The sequence below is a fragment of the Polypterus senegalus genome, chromosome 2, assembly GCF_016835505.1.
Source record: "Polypterus senegalus isolate Bchr_013 chromosome 2, ASM1683550v1, whole genome shotgun sequence".
NCBI lineage: Eukaryota > Metazoa > Chordata > Cladistia > Polypteriformes > Polypteridae > Polypterus > Polypterus senegalus.
Genome location: NC_053155.1, coordinates 36,057,622 through 36,078,392, shown reverse-complemented (window position 1 = coordinate 36,078,392; position 20,771 = coordinate 36,057,622).

Here is a 20,771-nt window from a genome sequence, read left to right as displayed (position 1 = left end):
ATTAAGGATTATAATAAAATCATTTTAATCTGTTTTGACATAATTTGTGGTACTAAATCGTTGCAGATTAAAATTATGAGGCATACCTTGGTAGCTGTGCCCACATAGTATTATATGGTTCCATGAGAATTACAGTATAAACATCACTTTGTGTGTTGCTAGCAGCCAGAAGGGATGAATACAGGGATTAAAGATGACTCGTTTGTCAGTTCATCAACAGAGCAGTATGCAAGTCATTGTAGAAAGAGAATTTTGGAGCAAACATTCTTTAATGTATAAAAAAACACCAATCATAACAGTTCTATTCAAAACTGGCATTTTCATACCAAGCAGACGGGTCTCAAGTCATTTTTATTTTTTATTATGGTAACTTAAGCACACTTGTTTTAAGAAAATAGAAGAAACAGAATAATACAATTTATTGATATTCACAAGGATTATGGAAATATTATAACTCCATATATATATATATATATATATATATATATATATATATTTTGATATATAAGACAGGACACTGACAAACTAGACAGACAAACACTTAAACATAGACAGGTTGACTGTTTACTGGATATTTAGAGCACTGTTTTTATCTTGACAGAGTTAAATAGTTTTACAATTTCAAGTCTTTAAAAATGATGCCCAATGTAGTGTGGAGTTGTTGCTTTTGTGGTTGCTGAAGGTTCAAGTGGAGCATTCCTCTTAAACTGGAGTGCACTCTTTCTCTTTGCAGCATGATATTTGTCTGTAGTGTGCACTGCTTTCCTCACGTAGGCCCTTTGCCATGCTCTTTGGAATTTTATAGAGAAAAGCATTACTCAATCTAGCATGAGAGTATAGACGCTAACGTTCTCTTCTTGAAGTAGTGGTTGCTTCTCAGGAGATTTAATCTAAACTTCCAACTCCCCAAAGTGTGAGCGGCTCATCAGTTTCTGGTTTCAGAGATTTTAGAAGGTGATTTTGCAGAGTAAGAGTAGAGTTTTCCTTGGGGCAGAGTGCTCCAAAAGAGTCTTCAGAGAATTCGGTGAAAGAATCAGGGAAAATCCTTTGATGAGATGAGTGTATATATTTTATGAAGACAGGTGGAACATCTCATGATTGGATTAAAGTCACTTCCACTTTCAAAACTAGTGTCTTCCCATACGTGTGTTGCTTTTGTCCAGCACTTCGTTCTTTCTGACTCAAGAAGTGTGCAGTGAGGCCTCTGGCAAAGATGTCAGTTCAGACTCTAATTTACACCTTTGTCATCAGATGACGTCCAGGCACTTCCTAGTACAAGCTGGAGTTCAATCACTTAGTTTGGAATGAATGTAAGTGGGGGAAAGGAGCAGATGGGTGTCTGCTAAATCTACTGCCTTAACAGGCATGGCTTAACAGAATGGGGAATGGCCACTTTATCTGACATAGCAATGTAACATAGCAATAAGGTGTTATTTAACGTACACAAGTAATAACGTTCCTTATTGTATGAGTAACCTTGAAGGCTGTATTTGTTTTCTTTTATTCTTTAGAGTTGTCATGAGCTGTGTAAAGGTGCTTGTATACAGCATTGTAAAACCACAACACTCCCAGTTGTTGGTCCCTTAAAATCCCTTTTGTTTCCCCAGAGGGACCGTCTCGTATTTTTTCAGGGAGAATCTGGTCACCCTATTTAAGGGCAATGGAAGGATGCAGGAAACAAGTTACAAAATGTTCTGATTAATTTTGTGTATTTAAGGGTTTTTTCTTTACAATTTCATTTATAAGGAAAACATGTGTCTTTAGGATGACTTAATTATTAATCAATAACAAAGTTCAAAGTATTTAAATGATCAGTATGAAAAAAAAGTATTTTTGATGTCAGGGCTCTTTTATAACAATTTATTTTCTAGTGGTTTGTCTCAGAAGGAAAACAAATGCCCTGGCCATGGTTTTTTAAAGAGCATTCATTGAATCTATTCTCACAAGATCGATTGAGTGCTCTTAACAAACTAGCAGTTATATCTCTAAATTTAATGTTAATTGAGAAAGTTTAAGCACTATATAATTAGAGTTACATACTTTCATATAAGAAAACACTTTGAAGAATCTCATTTATTTTTTTAAATAAAACTTAAGTTGTTTCTTTTTTAAGTTCTGACAGTTTCTGTAATGAGTTTTTTGCCTGTAGCAGGCTCATTTGTTAGTGCATGAATTTGTTTTCTGAACATCTTAAAACAGAAAATGCTCAGTTTCAAAGTTATTAATGTAGCAATGAAGATTTTTTTTTTATTATTATTATCGTAGTGGCATTTTGAATCCTTTATTTGATGTGTTACAATATGACATATTTAAGTGCTGTACAAGATATAATGAAGGGAATTCTAAATGCGAACATGAAAGTTGCTTATTAATAGCTCCCAGCTAATAATCAGTCTGAATGCTTTAGAACACTAAGTATGATGCACTTTAGAAAGAAGAAGGTCATTTGTTTTTTTTCAGTTTGTCATTGAAGGATTTCACTTTACCTTTTATTCATTTTTCATAAATGTTAAATAATGAAACACATAAATGATTGCTTTGATCTGCATTATTTGTTGGAGTAAAATGAGTTTGTGTATCTTACAGTGCTTATGTTCCCATGTAATTTATGAAAATCTACTTGTGTGAATTTTGTATGTGCTTGAACAATTAACTGGCATATTGGTCCAGGGCTCTTTGTTTGCGAGAGAATACTCAGAATCATTAAGTCCTTGTACACAACAAAAAAAGTCTGTTTAAATGAATTTGTATAAAAAATCATTTATACAATAAACTTCAGCTATCAACATTTTCCCTGGCCTCTCCTTTTAAAACAAAAGACGCTGACGAAGAGGTGTGAAGGGATTTAAGGTGGGCCAAGATTACAAGTTTTTTCATAGGCTTTGGTAATTCTAGGGTTAAAAGTCTTTTTTCAATTGGAAAACCACAGCTGAAGCATTCCACACTACTCAAGCATCATAATGACTGCTAAATTAGAACAATCTAAAGTCCACACTATAGTCCATTGGAAAAATGATGTCCTATACCAGAGGTTTTTAATTTTTTTTTCTCAGGACCAAATTTTACCCCTTTTGTGTCTCTGAGACCAAGAATCCCCACCAACAGTCAACATGGAGAATCGGCACCCAGAGGTGTCCCCCTTGGAGAATCGTTGCCGACACTCATCGGGATTTGTGAGGGTCCCTTGGAGAATTGCCAATGCAGGTTGTAGCGGAACAATGACATTTGTTTAAACTGCCCATGGTGACAGATTGCAAGACACTCCACAAACCTTATGTAACCCTTTCCCAATGAGTACTATTGTGAATCTCGATTCTGCGTGACCCAAATTCAGGCAATACACAATCTATAGTGTAAGAACCTACGCCCTATTCTGTTAAAACTAGAGACAAATAAATTTACCCTAAGATAAAGAATTACACTTTTCCAGATATGGGAGTGTGGTATAGCTGGTCCGCGGCTCATAATAAAAGGCCAGTTTTTAAATAAATAATCACCACACTCATGGCTTATAGAGGGGGCATGGTAGTGTGGCCGAAGCGGTTCTCGGACACAACGTACTGTTGGCATTTCCTCACTTATGTGCACAAGTCAGGAATCATCCGCATCAGTAATTGATACCGGGAACTGCTAATCACCACACCCATGCCACGTCCCCATTATATATAGTAGGAGCGCTAGTGCAGGGGGAAAAGATAAAAAAACTAGAAAGAGAACGGAGGTTAGGGAAAGAAGAAGAAAAAAACTGTGGGAGCAAGTATTATCGACAGGCAGCTGGGAGAACAGCCCCTTAGTGGAGTGTTTGGCTGGCACTTGAGGGCAGGAAGTAGTGGTTGCTCCTGCTGAGCACTTATGAGGAGCAGGAGTGACCAAATAGTGGGTGGTTTGCCACATAAGGCCAAGGAAGGCAGCAGGAGTCTGAGGCTTGGGAGGTTGAAGCCCCAGTGTGAGTGCGCTGGGGAACACAAATCTCAGTCTGAATCAGCCAAATGAATTCAGGGATCGGGAACCTACCAGACCAGCAGAAGTAGGAGAAGGTTAGCTGCAGGTAGGGCGACTCCCCAGGTGCATAGGCCACATGGGAGAAACAGGGGAGCCGCCAGCAGAATAAGGCACCGGGTCTTGTTTTTAAAAGATTGCTTCCAGCTATTGTTTTAACCTCACTTTTAATGGAAATATTTATTGGATTTTAACCTCCACTGTTTCACTCTGTTTTTAATGGATTATTTATTTATTGACTTTTAGAAGCACTGCACTGTTTTAGACACTGATTTGGTTTTGTTGCTTTTAATAAAAGCACTTCTGCACTTTGCACCTTCCCCTTGCTTCATTGTGATGCCTTCATTGTCCAGCTCATCTGGTTACATTACCGATGGTGTTGGGTTCAAGGGCTCCCAAAAGTGAAGTGGGAGTGTGAAGCAGAACCCACATCGTCACAAGGAGGCCCTCATAAATGCTATCTTCTGCTAGCACTCTATGGGCAGCTCAGCTGCAAATGCTCCATCCAGCAATTACTTCTTTTATATGCTACTTACCCCATGTAGTTTGTAGCGATGGCTGAGAAATATTCTTTACTCTCCTGTTTTCATGAAGATAACAAAGTTTCTGTTGTAAAGGTTGGATCTATGATGACCAATGTTGAAAAACAGCAAACAATATCAAGAAGTCCATAAAAACAAATCTCATATTGCTTGCTTTGCATAATTCACATGTCAAGTCATCTAGTCACGTACTCACAATGTCCCTTAATTAAAACTTTATTTTTATGTGACAACAGCATCTAGCTATGGTAATATTCTCACTAAATACAGCCAGTAATATAATCAGTAAGATAAAAAAATTTAAAGATAAAGTGAGAGTGGCTGTGGTGAAGCGAGTACATCACTTGGTTGGTGGGCCGCATGCCCTAGTGCCTCAGCATTGCTATCCATGCTTGTCATGTGATCAGCCTGGGACGAGACGGGAAAAAAGAACATGAAATGGACCAATATGGAAGGAAATAATTCTGTCTGGTTTTATCTTTGATTTTAACTATTTATTGCTTTATTTATCGATTGAATATATCTTCCTTACCGAGTGCTGTTTTTATTGATTATTTATTTATTGAAAATTTTCTTCTGCACTGTACTTTGTTTCGGACACTGTTTTTGTTTTAATAAATACACAATGCATTTTGCACCAATAACTGTTTTTTGTGACCTCATTCACCCTTGCCCATTCTCGGTTATGACTATCAATATCCTTGAAAATGGAAAAAACCAAGACTGTGGGGTACCCAGAAATTCTCAGAGTTGGCAGTGATGGTATGGACTACTGTCAGTGGGGAATGACAACAAGAGAAACAGCAAGTGAATTTGGTGCCAGAGCAGAGGAATCCAGATACCCAAACATGGGGAACTATGGAATAATGGAATTTCAATGTACTGTTCATTTATTCATTGATTGTTTTAAATGATTTAGAAACTTCTTATCATTTTATGTCCTTGGGGTTTTTAGAAGGCTTGGGGTGGTGTTTTGTTTAAGTGAGGGGTGCAAGGTCCATGCCACAGACCTTGGTTTCAGATTTACGCGGATTGAGCTAAAAGATTGAACTGAAAGTGGCATATGGTGAAGTTTGTCCAGGGTCCATGTTGGATCGGAACTTGTGCAGGTTAGTGTGGCTCAGATGTCATGAGTGTGAGTGTGCACAGGAGTGACAAGTGGCCATGGAGCACATAATGGGGTAAAGGACTGAAAAGACATTCACATGCAGAACACCTCACTGGGGCTCTGTGGATCGTTTAGTGCACCTGCACTCACAAAGAGTATAAAATTAATCTGAGAAGGTTAAAAAGAGGAAAAATGAGAAAAGAAGGCATTTACAAAGGGAACAAGGGGAGAGCAAGAAAAAAGTGCAGAATCAGGTTGGATCTAATATTAGAAAGAGACAAGCTACTGGGGGAGCCCCATGGAGGAACACGAGTAGGAGCATTCCAGTGGTGGTCAGTCCTTGACCATGGAAAAATCAGAAGGGACTGATCTGCTCATGGAATGCCTCCACTTGGGCTTCTCTGACCATTTGCCTCATTCTGTCAGCACTGGCTCCATCCCAATTCAGCACTTTTTATTGCTCCCCCCTTGTTCACTTCCTCTTTCTCTGACACCTAAACTTCAGATCCCACATTGACCACATTACCAGATCTGTATTTTTTCACATAAGAAACATTGCAAAAGTTAAACCTCTTATAACATTGAAAAAAGAAGAGAAATTAATTCTCGCTTTTATTTTTAGTTGACTTGATTATTATAATGGACTCTTAACAGGACCACCTAAGAAAGACATCAATCGGTTGCAATTAGTGCAGAATGCAGCAGTAGGAATCATAACCAGAAAAAGAAAATCTGAGGACCTCTCACCAGTCTTAGCATCATTACATTAGTTACCTGTGTCCGTTAGAATTGATTTCAAAAATACTAATATATAAAGCTTTAAGCCCCTCCTGTAATTTAGAGTGCCTGTCCTGTTGCTTCTATAAGTTGTCAAGGTTTGTTTGCTGTTGTTCCGTTATGGTCACCATAGTCCCATATTATATCAGAAAATTTGTTCTACATTTTACATAAAAACATGACATTACATTTTTTTCTTGGTCATTACTACAAACTAAATGGGGAAAAAAACATTTAAAAGAATATAATTTTAGGGTGGAGTATTCCTTTAAACACATCATCTTCTACATAATAACTTTTATTATACTCTTCTTCACTTTTGCACTCTCTTTTTTAGTGGGAAAGGAGAATTCGAAAGTGACTTATAAATTTATAAAGTATTTTTACAACTGTAGTTGACTTACTGAACTGCGGTGTATGCAACATGGTTATATATTTAAGTTAAAAAAGCACAAAATTAAAACGTATTTAAGTAGTTTCTCAATGAGCCTCCAATTGTTTTATTACATGCAAGTGTTTAATTAAATTTAATCTGAACTGGTGTTGCTCATTCTTTAAAATTGCTCTTAATTGGCTTCACACAGACTGCATCTGAGCCATTGGCTGTCATTAGGAGGATCGGCTGAGTTAAATACAGCAAAGTGCACTGGAATGAGAAGGACGAGTGGAGCTCTTCAGTGGTTGGCATAGGGATAAGCAATTAAGTGATCATAAAGCACAATAGGTTTTCCATTTTGTTCTCCTGTATCTTGCTGTAATGAGGCAATATTGTTTATTTTGGTTATTTTGGTCATATATTTCAATGCTATGACTACATCTTCTTGAAGGAAAAAGTATTCTCCATTGGAACTACTGCAAGCTTGGGACCTACTGTATCTTTTTCATAATTTGGATCATGAAACACCCTTCAACATAAGCATGAAAAGTTAAGTGATTCGATTTGGTTGAAAAATTCAAAAAGAGAAATTGTACTTTAAATATCAAAGTGAGCCGTATCATAAAACAAGTTATTCACTTCAGTCACAACTTAAAAGTGTTGATGTGCCTTAAGATACTGTAGATAGATAGATAGATAAGAGATGAATCATGAGGCAAAAGCATTCATTAATTCATTTTTAATTAGAACATTACGACACTCTAGATGAGAAAAGGCCATTTAGCCCAACAAAGCTCGCTAGTCCTACCCACTTATTTCTTCCATAAAAACATCAAGTCAAGTTTTGAAAGTTCCTAAAGTCTTACTGTCTACCACACTACTTGGTAGCTTTTTCCAAATGTCCACCATTCTTTGTGTAAAGAAAAACTTCCTAATGTTTCCAACTGTTTCCCGTGTTCTTGATGAACTCATTTTAAAATAACAGTCTTGATCCACTGTACTAATTCCCTTCACAATTCTAAACACTTCAATCACGTCTCCTCTTAATCTTCTTTCGTTTAAACTGTAAAGGCTCAGCTCTTTTAATCTTTCCTTATAATTCAACCCCTGTAGCCCTGGAATCAGCCTAGTTGCTCTTCTCTGGCCCTTTTCTCGTGCTGCTATGTCCTTTTTGTAGTCTGGAGACCCAAACTGTACCCAGTACTCAAGATGAGGCCTCACCAGTGCATTATCCTGTTGTTACACATTATCTAACAGGCTCAAGTGGGTTGTGTGCCTAATGATGACACAAGCATGAGTCCTCTGATAAGAACTCTGCATTTGGAGTACCACCAACTAGTCTTCTTGACTGATGAGTTGGTTAAAAGTTGTTTGAGGTGGGTCACACAGAGCAATGTCTAGTTCTTCGACTGACTTTATTTTTCTGTAAAAACCTCTGAAGTGCTGGAGGAAATGCTGTTTTCATAGAAAATGATGGCATTTTACTGACACATCAGTTCACACGGGGCTTTTATAGAAGGTAAAAGACACTTTTCTGAAAAAGGAATGTGTAATTCATAAAAAGTTACTGACATGAGTGATTCAGACAGGACTAAAATTACAGAGGTCCTCCGGGAATAATTACTGCACCCCACCTCCTGGTGTAAAACTAATGCCGGGCTTTAATTTCTCTAATAAAAGCAAAATAAAAATTCATGCCATAAAATTACCATTCTTTAGCAATGTAATTACATGGATTCCCCCAACCTTTATCTATATGTATTGAAGTCAGCATAAATTCTTAAGTTCATGGAAAGAATATTTGTTGAAGTATATAGAGCTACATGTTTTTAAAATAATGCACTTTTTCCTCTATAACTGTGTACAGTATATGGTCATTTACTGCACTCCTTAACTAGACTGCTACATTTACCCATAATCTAAATGCCTTTTGGTCCTCTAGCAATTTATTATAATGCTGGCAGTTCATTGAAGTAGCAGACAAAATAAATACATTCCTATTTGACACCAAAATCTATGGAATTCCAAGTCCCCAGCCTCACTGGTGTTTAATGAGGAAAACAGAATAGAGCAATGTGGGTTGCATATCCTCTAACCTCACATTCAAACACTATAAACAGTTATTTCCCAAAGAAATAATGGGAAAAAAGAAGATGTGACTGAAAATGGCATGGGAAGCGGGTCAGGCAATATTTCTTACAAAACAAAGAGTCTTTTCAAAGAACTCATGAAATCACCATGAGTTCTCTTTGGCTAAACAAGAACTCAACAGCTACAGGTAACATGCTTTTGAGAAATATTCCCCAGATAAATGTGTAGACTAAAATGCAGTTTCATAAATGAAGAAAGTAACATACAATTACTGTGTCATGATCCAGCCAGGTGGATAAAAAGTATAAAAACATTTTTTTTTATTCCAAGCCCGCTGAATCATTGATGTCATATTTGAGTGAAAGAGGTCAAAAAAACAAATCATAGAATCATGGCCAGAAAATAAAGGCAGCATATATTAAGAAAACCAAAATTCAAACTCAGGAGCAGGCAAAGGTGAAAAATAAAAAACACAAAAAAAAAACAGGATGCCTAATACCATGAGGAAACCCGAGGTCCAGCCAAGGGTCTGAAGCAGAGAGACCCTAATAAACAAGACAGGGTTTACTATACAAATAAATGGGCTGCACAAGCCAGCATATTTCCTGTGATGGTCACCAAACAGACAGGAAAGACAAAGGACAGATGGCGCTTAAAGTGAAATGACCAGCAGCCCAGATAAACTAGAACAGGGATCTCAAACTCCAGACCTGGGGCCTCATGCATAACGGCGTGCATAGAATTTGTACTATAACATGACGTAAGCACAAAAGCTGAAATGTGCTTATGCACAGAAAAATCCAGATGCAGGAATCTATGTGTACTCCAACTTCCACATTCTTCCGCTACATAAATCCCAGTCAGCGTGAAAAGTAATGCACGTGCACGCGCCTGCTGTCCCGCCCCAACTCCTCCCAGAATTACGCCTCTTTGAATATGCAAATCAATATAAATAGCCCTTAAGCTCAGCATTCTGTGAAAAGACAATGGGAAAAGCACAGGGGGAAATATAAGAATTTCAGCGAATACCAAGTGGAGGCATAGGAAAAACATACTATTTGTTGATTTACACAGTGGCATAAACAACAAGTTGATCGAGTGACATAGCGTGTTGGAGAAACTTGAAAGCTGAAGTTCACAAAGTCACACAGTGCCCGAAATAAAAAAGAAGTCACATATCAAAGTCGCCGTGAAAGGCAAGTTGTAGCCCACCGTCTGAGTGTCATATGAAAGCTTATTAGGGTACAGACAAAAAAAAATAGGCACACAGTGGGGAAAAAAGCACAAAATGTTGAAATTTCCACTTTAATCACGTAGTTTATTTTATCATTACAGTAGAACATCATAAACATCATCTTGAAATTGTTTAATTTACTAGTTTCCCAAATCCCATCGTAACTAGCAAGTTAAATGCTTTCTTTTGTATTTGATCTTCTATGTGCTCTATGTGTGTGGATCACTATGTGCTTCTGTTCTTTCTCTTTCTCTGACGGGACACAAAATCCATTACATTCGTAATATTACAGCTCTCTGAATAATTAAAATACTGAGATGTATACGTGATAGATAGATAGATAGATAGATAGATAGATAGATAGATAGATAGATAGATAGATAGATAGATAGATACTTTATTAATCCCAAGGGGAAATTCATATAATCCAGCAGCATCATACTGATACAAAAAAAAAACGAACAAGAGTAATAAAAATGCATGTAAAATCAGACAATAACTTTGAATAATGTTAGCATTTACTCCACCGGGTAGTATTGGCAGTCCAGTCCAATTTGTCATTCAGCTGCACTCCCAGGTATTTATAGGTCTGCACCCTCTGCACACAGTCTCCTCTGATGATCACGGGGTCCATGAGGGGCCTGGGCCTCCTAAAATCCACCACCATTAGTTCCTTGGTATTGCTGGTGTTCAGGTGTAAGTGGTTTGTGTCACACCATTTAACAATCCTTTGATTAGCTTCCTATACTCCTCCTCCTGCCCACTCCTAATGCAGCCCATGATCGCAGTGTCATCAGCGAACTTTTGCACGTGGCAGGACTCCGAATCGTATTGGAAGTCTGATGTATATAGATTGAACAGGACCAGAGAAAGTACATTCCCCTGCGGCACTCCTGTGTTGCTAACCACAATGTCAGACCTGCAGTTACCGAGACGCACATACTGAGGTCTGTCTGTAAGATAGTCCACGATCCATGCCACCAGGTGTGAGTCTACTCCCATCTCAGTCAGCTTGTCCCTAAGGAGCAGAGGTTGGATGGTGTTGAAGGCGTTGGAGAAGTCCAAAAACATAATTCTTACAGCACCACTGCCTCTGTCCAGGTGGGAGAGAAATCGGTGTAGCATATAGATGATAGCATCCTCCGCTCCCACCTTCTCCTGGTATGCGAACTGTAGAGGGTCGAGGGCGTGGCAGACCTGTGGCCTCAGATGGTGAAGCAGCAGCCGCTTCATGGTCTTCATCACATGTGATGCTAAACATGTGATATGATTTTCATAACGATTGGAATGAAAGCATTTTATTAAACATGGGAACACAGTGGCACAGTGATTGTTCATATCTCACACAAGATGCTGCTGCGCCATGCACAACTTTCAATGAAATAATTTATTGTAGCAGTACTGTCTCTTTCAAACATACTAACCTCCAATTCCTGTCCTTACTTTTCTTTCTCCAAATACCCAATCGCCACACAATTAGCTTTGCAATAGACACTAAGCCATCTGTAAGCTTACAATGATGATTCTTCAAAACTTTTAAGGAACATTGAAATATCTTCATAGTACGTGTTTAATTATTCTATCCATCTATCCTTCCAGTGTCGCACCAGCCTCAGCAAATATACAGCACGAGGCAGGAACAATAAGTGAACTTGCTAGCGCTGTGGCACCGTGTCCTCACATTTTTAATTATTAACAATACAGATTATTTAAATGAAGTTAAAGTTTTATCTGTATAATATAATCAACATATTTTGCTGCATTTCATCTTAAAAATGATATTGTCATCATATGTAAATACGTGCTTTATAAAGTGTCACAGGTTGTGCAATATTATAACTGTAGTGCAAGTTTACAGTGGGGTAATTGTACTTATAACAGTTCTACAAGGAGCAATTGATGGACTGATTCAGTGTGTTTAAAGTTCATGGGATGAAACTGTTTCTGAACTGCGAGGTCCGTACAGGAAAGGCTTTGAAACGTTTTGCTGTTGTCTGAGGCAGGGTGTGCTTGATGCTATATACCGATATTTCTCTTTTCGATCAGCTGCTGCTGTGATTCCCCACTCAGATACAGTAATAAAAATTCTTTGAGTGGTGCAGTGATAGTAATATGGAAAAAGATAATCCACTGTGGCAACCTTTAACGGGAGCAGCTGAAAGAAGAAAAGAAGGTGCAGTGACAGTAACAACGCTAAAGCAGCTATGGTATTTGTAATACTATGGCTATTCCCTGGACCATTATATTGTTACAGGTTAATTACAATTAGATGCATTACACTAATAAACAATATGTAGTTAGTTTCAGTGTATTTATAAAGCCACGTCAGGAATGTGGATCTAAGAAAGAAAGAAGAAAGAAGAACAGTAGCACTGCTTTGACGCTGGGTGCCGCAAGTCTGCAAAACCGAGCAGAGAACTTGCACACGACAGTACTGCTACAATAATTTCATCGAAGGTCGCGCACAATCACGCACCGTATTCCCCTGTTTAATAACATGCTTTAACTCCTATCATCATGAAAAACATATCACATATACATCTCAGTATTTTAATTATTCATAGACCTGTAATATCGCAAATGTAATGGATTCTGTGTCCTGTCGGAGAAAGAAAAAACAGAAGCGCGTAGTGATTCACACACATAGAGCAAAAGATCAAATACAAAACAAAGTATTTAACGTGCTAGTTTAATTACAATGTGATTTGAGAAACTGGTTAATTAAACGATTTTAAGATGAAGTTTATGATATTCTACTTTAATAATAATAAGCTTTCATATAACACTCAGACGGTGGGCTACAACTCGCCTTTTCACAGCGACTTTGATATGTGACAGCTTCTTTCTTATTTTGGGCACTGTGCGACTATGTCAGGTGATCAGCTTTCTTTTGTTGTGTATACCGCTGTTTAAACAAACAAATAGTACATTTTTCCTTGCCTCCACTTGGTATTCGCTGAAATTCTTCCATTTTCCCTCTTGCTTTTTCCATTGTCTTTTCACAGAAGGCTGAGCTTAAGGGCGATTTATATTGATTTGCATATTCATAGAGGCGTAATTCTGAGAGGAGATGGGGGCGGAACACAAGTTGCGTGCACGAGCGTTACTTTTCACGCTGACCGGGATTTATGGAGCTAAAGAACGTGGAAGTTGGAGTATGCACAGATTCTTGCATCTGGATTTTTCTTTGCGCAAGCACATTTCGGCTTTTGTGCTTATGTCATGTTATAGTACGAATTCTATGCATGGCGTTATGCATGAGGCCCCAGATGTTGTGCAAGATAAATTTCCATCAGTAATATTATTATTAAAATGTTTATAACAAATCCCAGCTTTGTCTTCTTAAGTATTTCTTCCCAAATTCTTTCCATATTCTCAAGTGTTATTTCTTATCAAGAAAAATATTGCTTTTGTAGTGCTGTCTTATACACATGAAAACCTCATGAAAGTATACAACTCTGTATGAACTCTGAAATCTAACTGATTTTCTTTCCCATTTTATAGCTTATCCTGCTGGATTTGAAAACAGGGTCATTTGCTTCAGCCAATAGCAAACATGTTTCCTCCTTGAAGAAGCAATTGCTTGATAAGCTTAATTCCTCTATGTCCACTGATACGTCACAACTGAACTTTGGGAAATATTTCAACATCTCACCAATCATGGAGTCTATATCAAAGCAAATCAAAGGTATCTTTTCTGTCAGCGTGTGTTTTCTAGTTCTTTTCTATTTGGCGATGGCAGAAATGTTGCACTTCCCATTCAGAATTGCTCATGCTGCTCATGGGTCCATTTCACAAGTCTCAGGCTAAACTATAATTAGGGCCGGCTCTACCATATTGGCAAATGAAGCAAAGTTTTGGGGTGGTGGCATTTTGGCAACTCTAATAGAAGTACCTGTTGGCATTGGGAGTAGGTGACTATGGGTGATCTTTGGCCATCACGTTCTCTGATCTGACATTGAGGAACAACTTGCGTGAATCATCATGGGGGACCCTGAAATCCTGGTATGACCTGCCTGGAGCTCGAAGGGTGACAAACCCTCTTCCTCCATGATATTCAGGTACAACTCACAAACCACATTTTGATTTGTAATAAGATGTATAGCAATTGCATTGTAGATTCCGTGATTTGGGTGTGATATTTTTAATCTTGCTAAGAGCAGCAAAAAAGCTAAAGTTGTCTCTGCCTATAACTGCCTTGCTTTGGTATTCTATTTAAAGCACTGTATATAAGACTAAGTAAAATATTAAATGCTTCTCTTTTTTGACCGGTTTTTGTAGCTTTACAGTTACCACAAACACTCAGAGTTTGAATATTTTGAATTAAGTAATGCCAAATGAATGAATATATTATGAGAGGTGAGAGACTATGAAGGGTTGGTTCACCTGAAAGTGATCCCTGTATAACTGAAATAGAATGCAAAAAAAATATGCAATAAATGTAGAGATGTCTTCTTCAACTGACTCCAAAATAACAGAGTGACCGGTTTCATGTCTGTAGGGAGGAAAGACAGGTTCAGGAGGTCAGAAACCGGAAATTACACCATCAGTGTTAAGTTCATAAATCATCCATTCTGCAAAGTAAGGAAGAGAAAAAGCATTAAGTGACAGCACAAACCCATGGTTCAGAATGGGAAAACTAGTTGATGAGCCCTGAAGTATTCTCACAAGTGCACGTGTATGACAGTAGTCTCTATTCAGGGCCAGCTCATTTGTATGTGAAATTGTCTTCATGCTGCAAGTCTGCCTCTGACTCATGTGCCCTAGCTCTATTAGACCTTCAGTGAACATGTGAAATTTGAGATATTAAATAAATATCAGGAATGTTTTGAGCCCAAAACATTAACACTAGAATCCCTGAAGCCTACAAAAAAAGTCATATTGCCGGGCCACCTTTGGTTTCACAAATGCGTTAATCAGCACAAGCAGCAAGCTGCCTGCTATCAGTCACTCAGAAAATTCACAGAGCTTAAGTCTGTTTACCTGGGTGTGAGGTGGCTGGAGTTACATAGGATAAATAAATAATATGTTGTTATTTGGAATACAAACATTTCATGTGTGAATCGGTGTAAATGTAGGATGGCAGGAAATGCGATGCGAGAAATGCTGAACACATACCTAAAACAGAAACTTTTTCCATGTTATACTAATACTGATGTGAAGTGTATAATGTGCGAAGACTTTAGTCAACCAGACTCCCCAGGGGTGAGGGATAAACTCTTTTGGAGGTTGTAGTTGTAAGCCTGCTGGACAGGGGCCTTCTCCAGACGTTCCCAGTATACCCACACTACTCATTTGGGCTTTCCTGGTATGTCCAGGTGCCTTCCCCACCATCTGACCCAACTCACCACCAGTTGGTGATCAGTTGACACCTCTACCCCTCTCTTTACCAGAGTGTCCAGAACATATGGCTGCAAATCTGATGATACAATTATGAAATCAATCATAGATCTTTGGTCTAAGGTGCTCTGGTACCAAGTACACTTATGAGCCACTTTATGTATGGATAAACTACGCGTGGCACAATGGTCCAATAACAAAACACCACTCAGGTTTAGATCAAGGAGGCTGTTCCTCCAAATCATGCCTCTCCAGGAGTCTGCATCATTACCCATGTGGGTGTTGAAGTCTCCCAGCAGAACTATGAAGGATCACCTCCAGTGACTCCAACAAGGCCAGGTAATCTGAACCCTGCATTTGGTGCATAGGTGCATATGGCAGTCATAGTTCTACCCTCTGCAACCTTCAGACACACAGAGGCAACCATCTCATTTGCTTGTTCTTCAATATGGCATAGACCAGTCAGGGGTTCAATAGGAAGTCCACTCACACATGACACCTCCCTCCTACTGCGAACTCCAGAGTAAAGGAGAGTCCAGCCTCTTTCAAGGTGTTTCCAGAACCAAGCAAGTGAGTGGACGTGAGCCCAACTATATCTAGTTGGTAGCTCTTTGCCTCACCCACCAACTCTGGACCCTTGCCCCCACGTGAGGTGATGTTCCACATCCCAAAAGTCAGTTTATGGGCCTGGGTTTCAGTTTGCAAAGGCCTATGCTTCGACCACCGCCCAGGTCACATTGCACCTGGCCCCTATTCCTTCTACAGGCGATGGGCCGACAGGATAGCAGTTCCACATTGCGTTTTTAGCTTTATAGAGCTTTATTATTAGGGGCTATGAATCGCTCTTTTTCTGAACCCTCACCTGGAACCAATTTGCCTTCAGAAGCCCTACAAGCAGCTTTTGCTTTGGAAAAACATAGCTCCCAAGGTTACAAGGGCACTCAAACCTTTCAACAACGATAAAGTAGCAATTCCTGAAGAGAAATAAAGAGAACATTTTAAATTCAAACATGAGCTAATCAAGTGGAGATTCAAACTTGATTCTCTGCAACTGAGAGGGAGCACCACCAACCACAATCACATATTAGTGTCCCCAAATATATATATTCATTTCCCTAAATTTTGAAACACACTGTATGTAGAAATTAGTAAAAATGCATCCAATTTATTTCTATCCTATTTCTAATAAGACATCTGACCTTTTATTGGAGTTGTATAGTTTTGTTTTTATTTTTATAGTTTAATACTCTTCAAGGTTACCATCTTTGTTAGGTATCATTGCATTGTTTTCATTGCTGCCAAGAGCAACACAATGTCCAGCCATATTTTCATCAATTACTTTAAAGTGAAGAGCTTGTTCTATCTTTAGACTTGAATTCCAGGATGGCATTATGGATTTTATTTTTGACAGATGCCTTAGGGTATTTATAATTCTATATCATAATATCCATACTATAATATCAAATAGACAGACTGCTTGTCCAGCAAGCTCTAAATTGTTCAGTTTTAATAAGTGCCTTAATACCAGAACAAATAAGCATTTAAAATCAGATTTAATGCAATTATATTTTATTTGGATCACAAACAGGTTTGCAAAATAATGTTATTTTATAAGTGCAAATGCTGGGAATTTAAAAAGTAAATGAATCTGAAAACTTTTCAATATATTTTAAACAATAATTTCAAAATGCAAACCTGTAATTTTTTGTCTACAAGTACATTTTAAAAATTAACAATTTTTTGTTCAGTAATCTCAGCAGTTTGTTGTTATGGTGTAAATTAATTAATCAGATTTGTTCTCAGTGGTCAAGTAATGCATGCATTGTATACAAACTTTAGGTGCCTCTGGTGACACTTAAAGTGTGGAAAGATAAAATGATAAAAGGCATTTCTGCTCATTTAGCTTTCATAGAGCGCATTTACTTTGGTATGAAATCCTGATAAAGAGAAAATGTGTGCTTCTTATCAGGTTCTGACTGCATATCAATTAAACTAACCTGACTCCTAGCATTAAATTATTTAAAGAGCCAGAGTTGAGAACTCAGTGGTTCCTTTGAGCTCCTTAATAATCTTCTAGTTTACTTTGGAGTGGCATGATCATTTTTCATAATGTGCTAATGGGATTCTGTGTTAAATGATATTCAAACATCTACTTGGAGAGATAAAACGCCATAAGATACATACAAATGTTTGCAAACTCAATAAATATCTATTGACAGAAAAGCAGGCCAGACACCTGGTGTTCAAGCTTACACACTAAGTGCCCATCTTAAAGTAAACTATGTTATGCAGGTGAATCAGAAAATATGCAAGGAAGGCATTGAATCTAGTGTTTGAGATGGTTCTTCCTGTAAATATTTAAAGAAAAATAAATAAATAAAAAATTTCCAAACCAAACTTTATCAGATTTTGTTCCATATGTTACAGTAGTTTCACAAATTCTTGTCTTATAATAATAATTTGTTTGGTTTTTCTGGCATTCACTGGCTTTATCAGTTGTGCAAAAGTTTTTAATTATTTCATAAATTGCCAAAAAACTGAGCCAGTAGTAAAGCGGAATATGCTGTAGCAATATTAAAAGTACTGAAGAAAAAGGTTAACATACTTAGCACGTGAAGGTAGAGTTTCACTCAGTGGCAACTGACCAAACATAATAGTTTTATCAGCAAAAATGAATATACAGGGTGAGGCAGAAAGAACGGACGTCTTTGAAATGGCTAGAACTCACCACTAGGTGGAGTGACAGATGTGCGGTAGGTGACGTTAGGTTCGCAGAAATAAAGCTGTTCCTGCTCGTAACACTATCCTATGTTGGGTTAAAGCACTTCATACACGAGGTACACTAATGAATAAACACGAACGGCATGTACCCCTGAAAATGTGGAAAGCGTACAACTAGCCCTGCTGCGCAGTCCAAGTCGATCTTCTCGGAAGCATTCTTCTGAACTTTAACTCAGTAATCTTTCGGTAAGGCGTATTTTGCATTAAGACCTGCATTTCCATCCCTACAAATTGTCAATGCTATTTCAATATGAACTCAAATCTTTCAATAAATTTCTTTGTAAGAAAAAATTAACAATTTTGTGATTTTGTAAAAAACGTCCGTCCTTTCTGCCTCATCCTGTACAGTGGATTAAGAAACTACCGTATTCAGGCCCCTTTCTGCACACTTTACCATGTTTTAGATTTCATTTTAAACAGATAAATTTGTAATTTTTGCCAATCACGCTACCCTCAATATCTATCTATCTATCTATCTATCTATCTATCTATCTATCTATCTATCTATCTATCTATCTATCTATCTATCTATCTATCTATCTATCTATCTATCTATTATATAGTGCCTTTCACATCTATCTATCTATCTATCTATCTATCTATCTATCTATCTATCTATCTATCTATCTATCATGACAAACTGAAAATATGTTTTCAGAAAGGATTTCAGATATATTAAAGATTAAAAACTGTTATCTCTCATTGTATAAGTATTCGGCCCCATTACTGTGGCACTCCAGATTGTGGTCAGGGGCATCCTGTTTGCTTTAATTCTCCGTGAGATGTGTCTAGAAGTTGCAAAATGACTAAACTGGACATCACTTACATAACACACACCTTTGGGTGTGGGTTGAATTTTGGTTTGTTAAGTCTGACTTTATTGTATGGAAAGTTATTTGCTTGGTCCAGTCTAATTCCAGACTTAAATTTCACAGAATATCTGAAGCTCCTCTAGTCTAACAGAGCTTGAGATGATCTGCTAAGAAGAATGGGATAAACTGGCCACATGCAGTTTTACACAGCTTAAAAAGACTTACCTAAGAAGACTTGGAGATGTAATTGTTGCCAAGGGGCTTCTACAATTAAGGTTCTAAATACCTTTATGAATGAGATATCTCAGGTTTTGAGCTTAATAAATGTATAGACCTTTCTAAACACGTTTTAATGTTCTCATTATGGGTTACTGAGTGTAGATTGATGGGAAAAAAGGCAAACATATCCATTTAAAATAAAATCAACAACACAATAAAGCATGTAGAAAGTGAAGGGGTCAAAGAACTTTCTGAATTCATTATAAATATTTTCATGTGAATGGAATGGCCACCTTCCTGAAAGATTTTAATACCTGTGTAGATGAAAATTGTGGGAACATGCATTTACATTTAAACACGCCTAAAGCGTCAAAAAATGTCAAAAAGCTGAAATAGATGGATACAAAGATTTTTTATTTTTTTAAGTAACCAAGAAGACTAGAAATTCCAGACTACAATTTTTTTTTTCTAGTTTTACATTAAGTTCAGAACATGTTGTTGTGTGTTAATATGATAATTACCAGAAAGCAATCTAGACATTTTGAAAGTGAAACTGAGCAGCTATGATCTTGTTAAAAACAGAGAAACAACCAGGCTTACAATAATTAATGTAATTTCTCACTAACCTTTTCATATAAATTTCTGAACTCTGAAGTGATAATTCTCAGTGGCTGCGGCCTGTGACGAGATGCCAGGCTTTGTGAATACTGGAATGTAAGTAATTACCAGTCTCCAGGCAGACTCGTTCCTGCTGAGTGTCAAAGAAGTTAAAGCTATTTTGACTCACAAATAAACCTCAGCCTAAAAATGCATCAAGTCATAAATGAACTAGCAGTAAAAGATGTCAACAGAGAAGAAAAATGAGTATATAATAAAAATTGGAATACCAAATAAAAAATAAAATTTTGGGGGCAGAAAACACTTTGTGGGAAATTAAATAAAGGTTTATGGCTGAGAGAGGACATGCAGGTGATGGGTGTAACAGAACAAGATGGACAGGAAGATATGGAAGAAGATGATCCGCTGTGGCAACCCCTAAAGAGAGCAGCCAAAAGAAGAAGTACTTTGCTTAAATAAATAATCAATAATATGGCATTTTTCTTACCCAAGATTCAGGGAAGTAATGTCAATCAAGACGCTTCATTGAAGTGTAATGAATGGCATGTCAGAAAGTGGCATTGTCCTTTTTCTTCTTTAGTTAAAGATCTGAGCTACAGCACTGCACTGATTTTTTTACATCAAACCCACATTTTATTCTATCAAACCAAAGAGATCTCTGGAACTAAAAGAGTGGGCATCTTGTCATGCATCATGTCACTCTTTTTAGTAGACTCCAGCCACAGAGGCATCTAGTCATGTTACAGTTATCATTTGGTCAATAAGAAGAAGGACTACACCTCAGCTTGCCAACCTTACCTCAGCTGGACAAACTTGTACACTTGTTATGAGGCAAATAGATGGGCATAAATACATCGAAAAACATTGAAAAAGT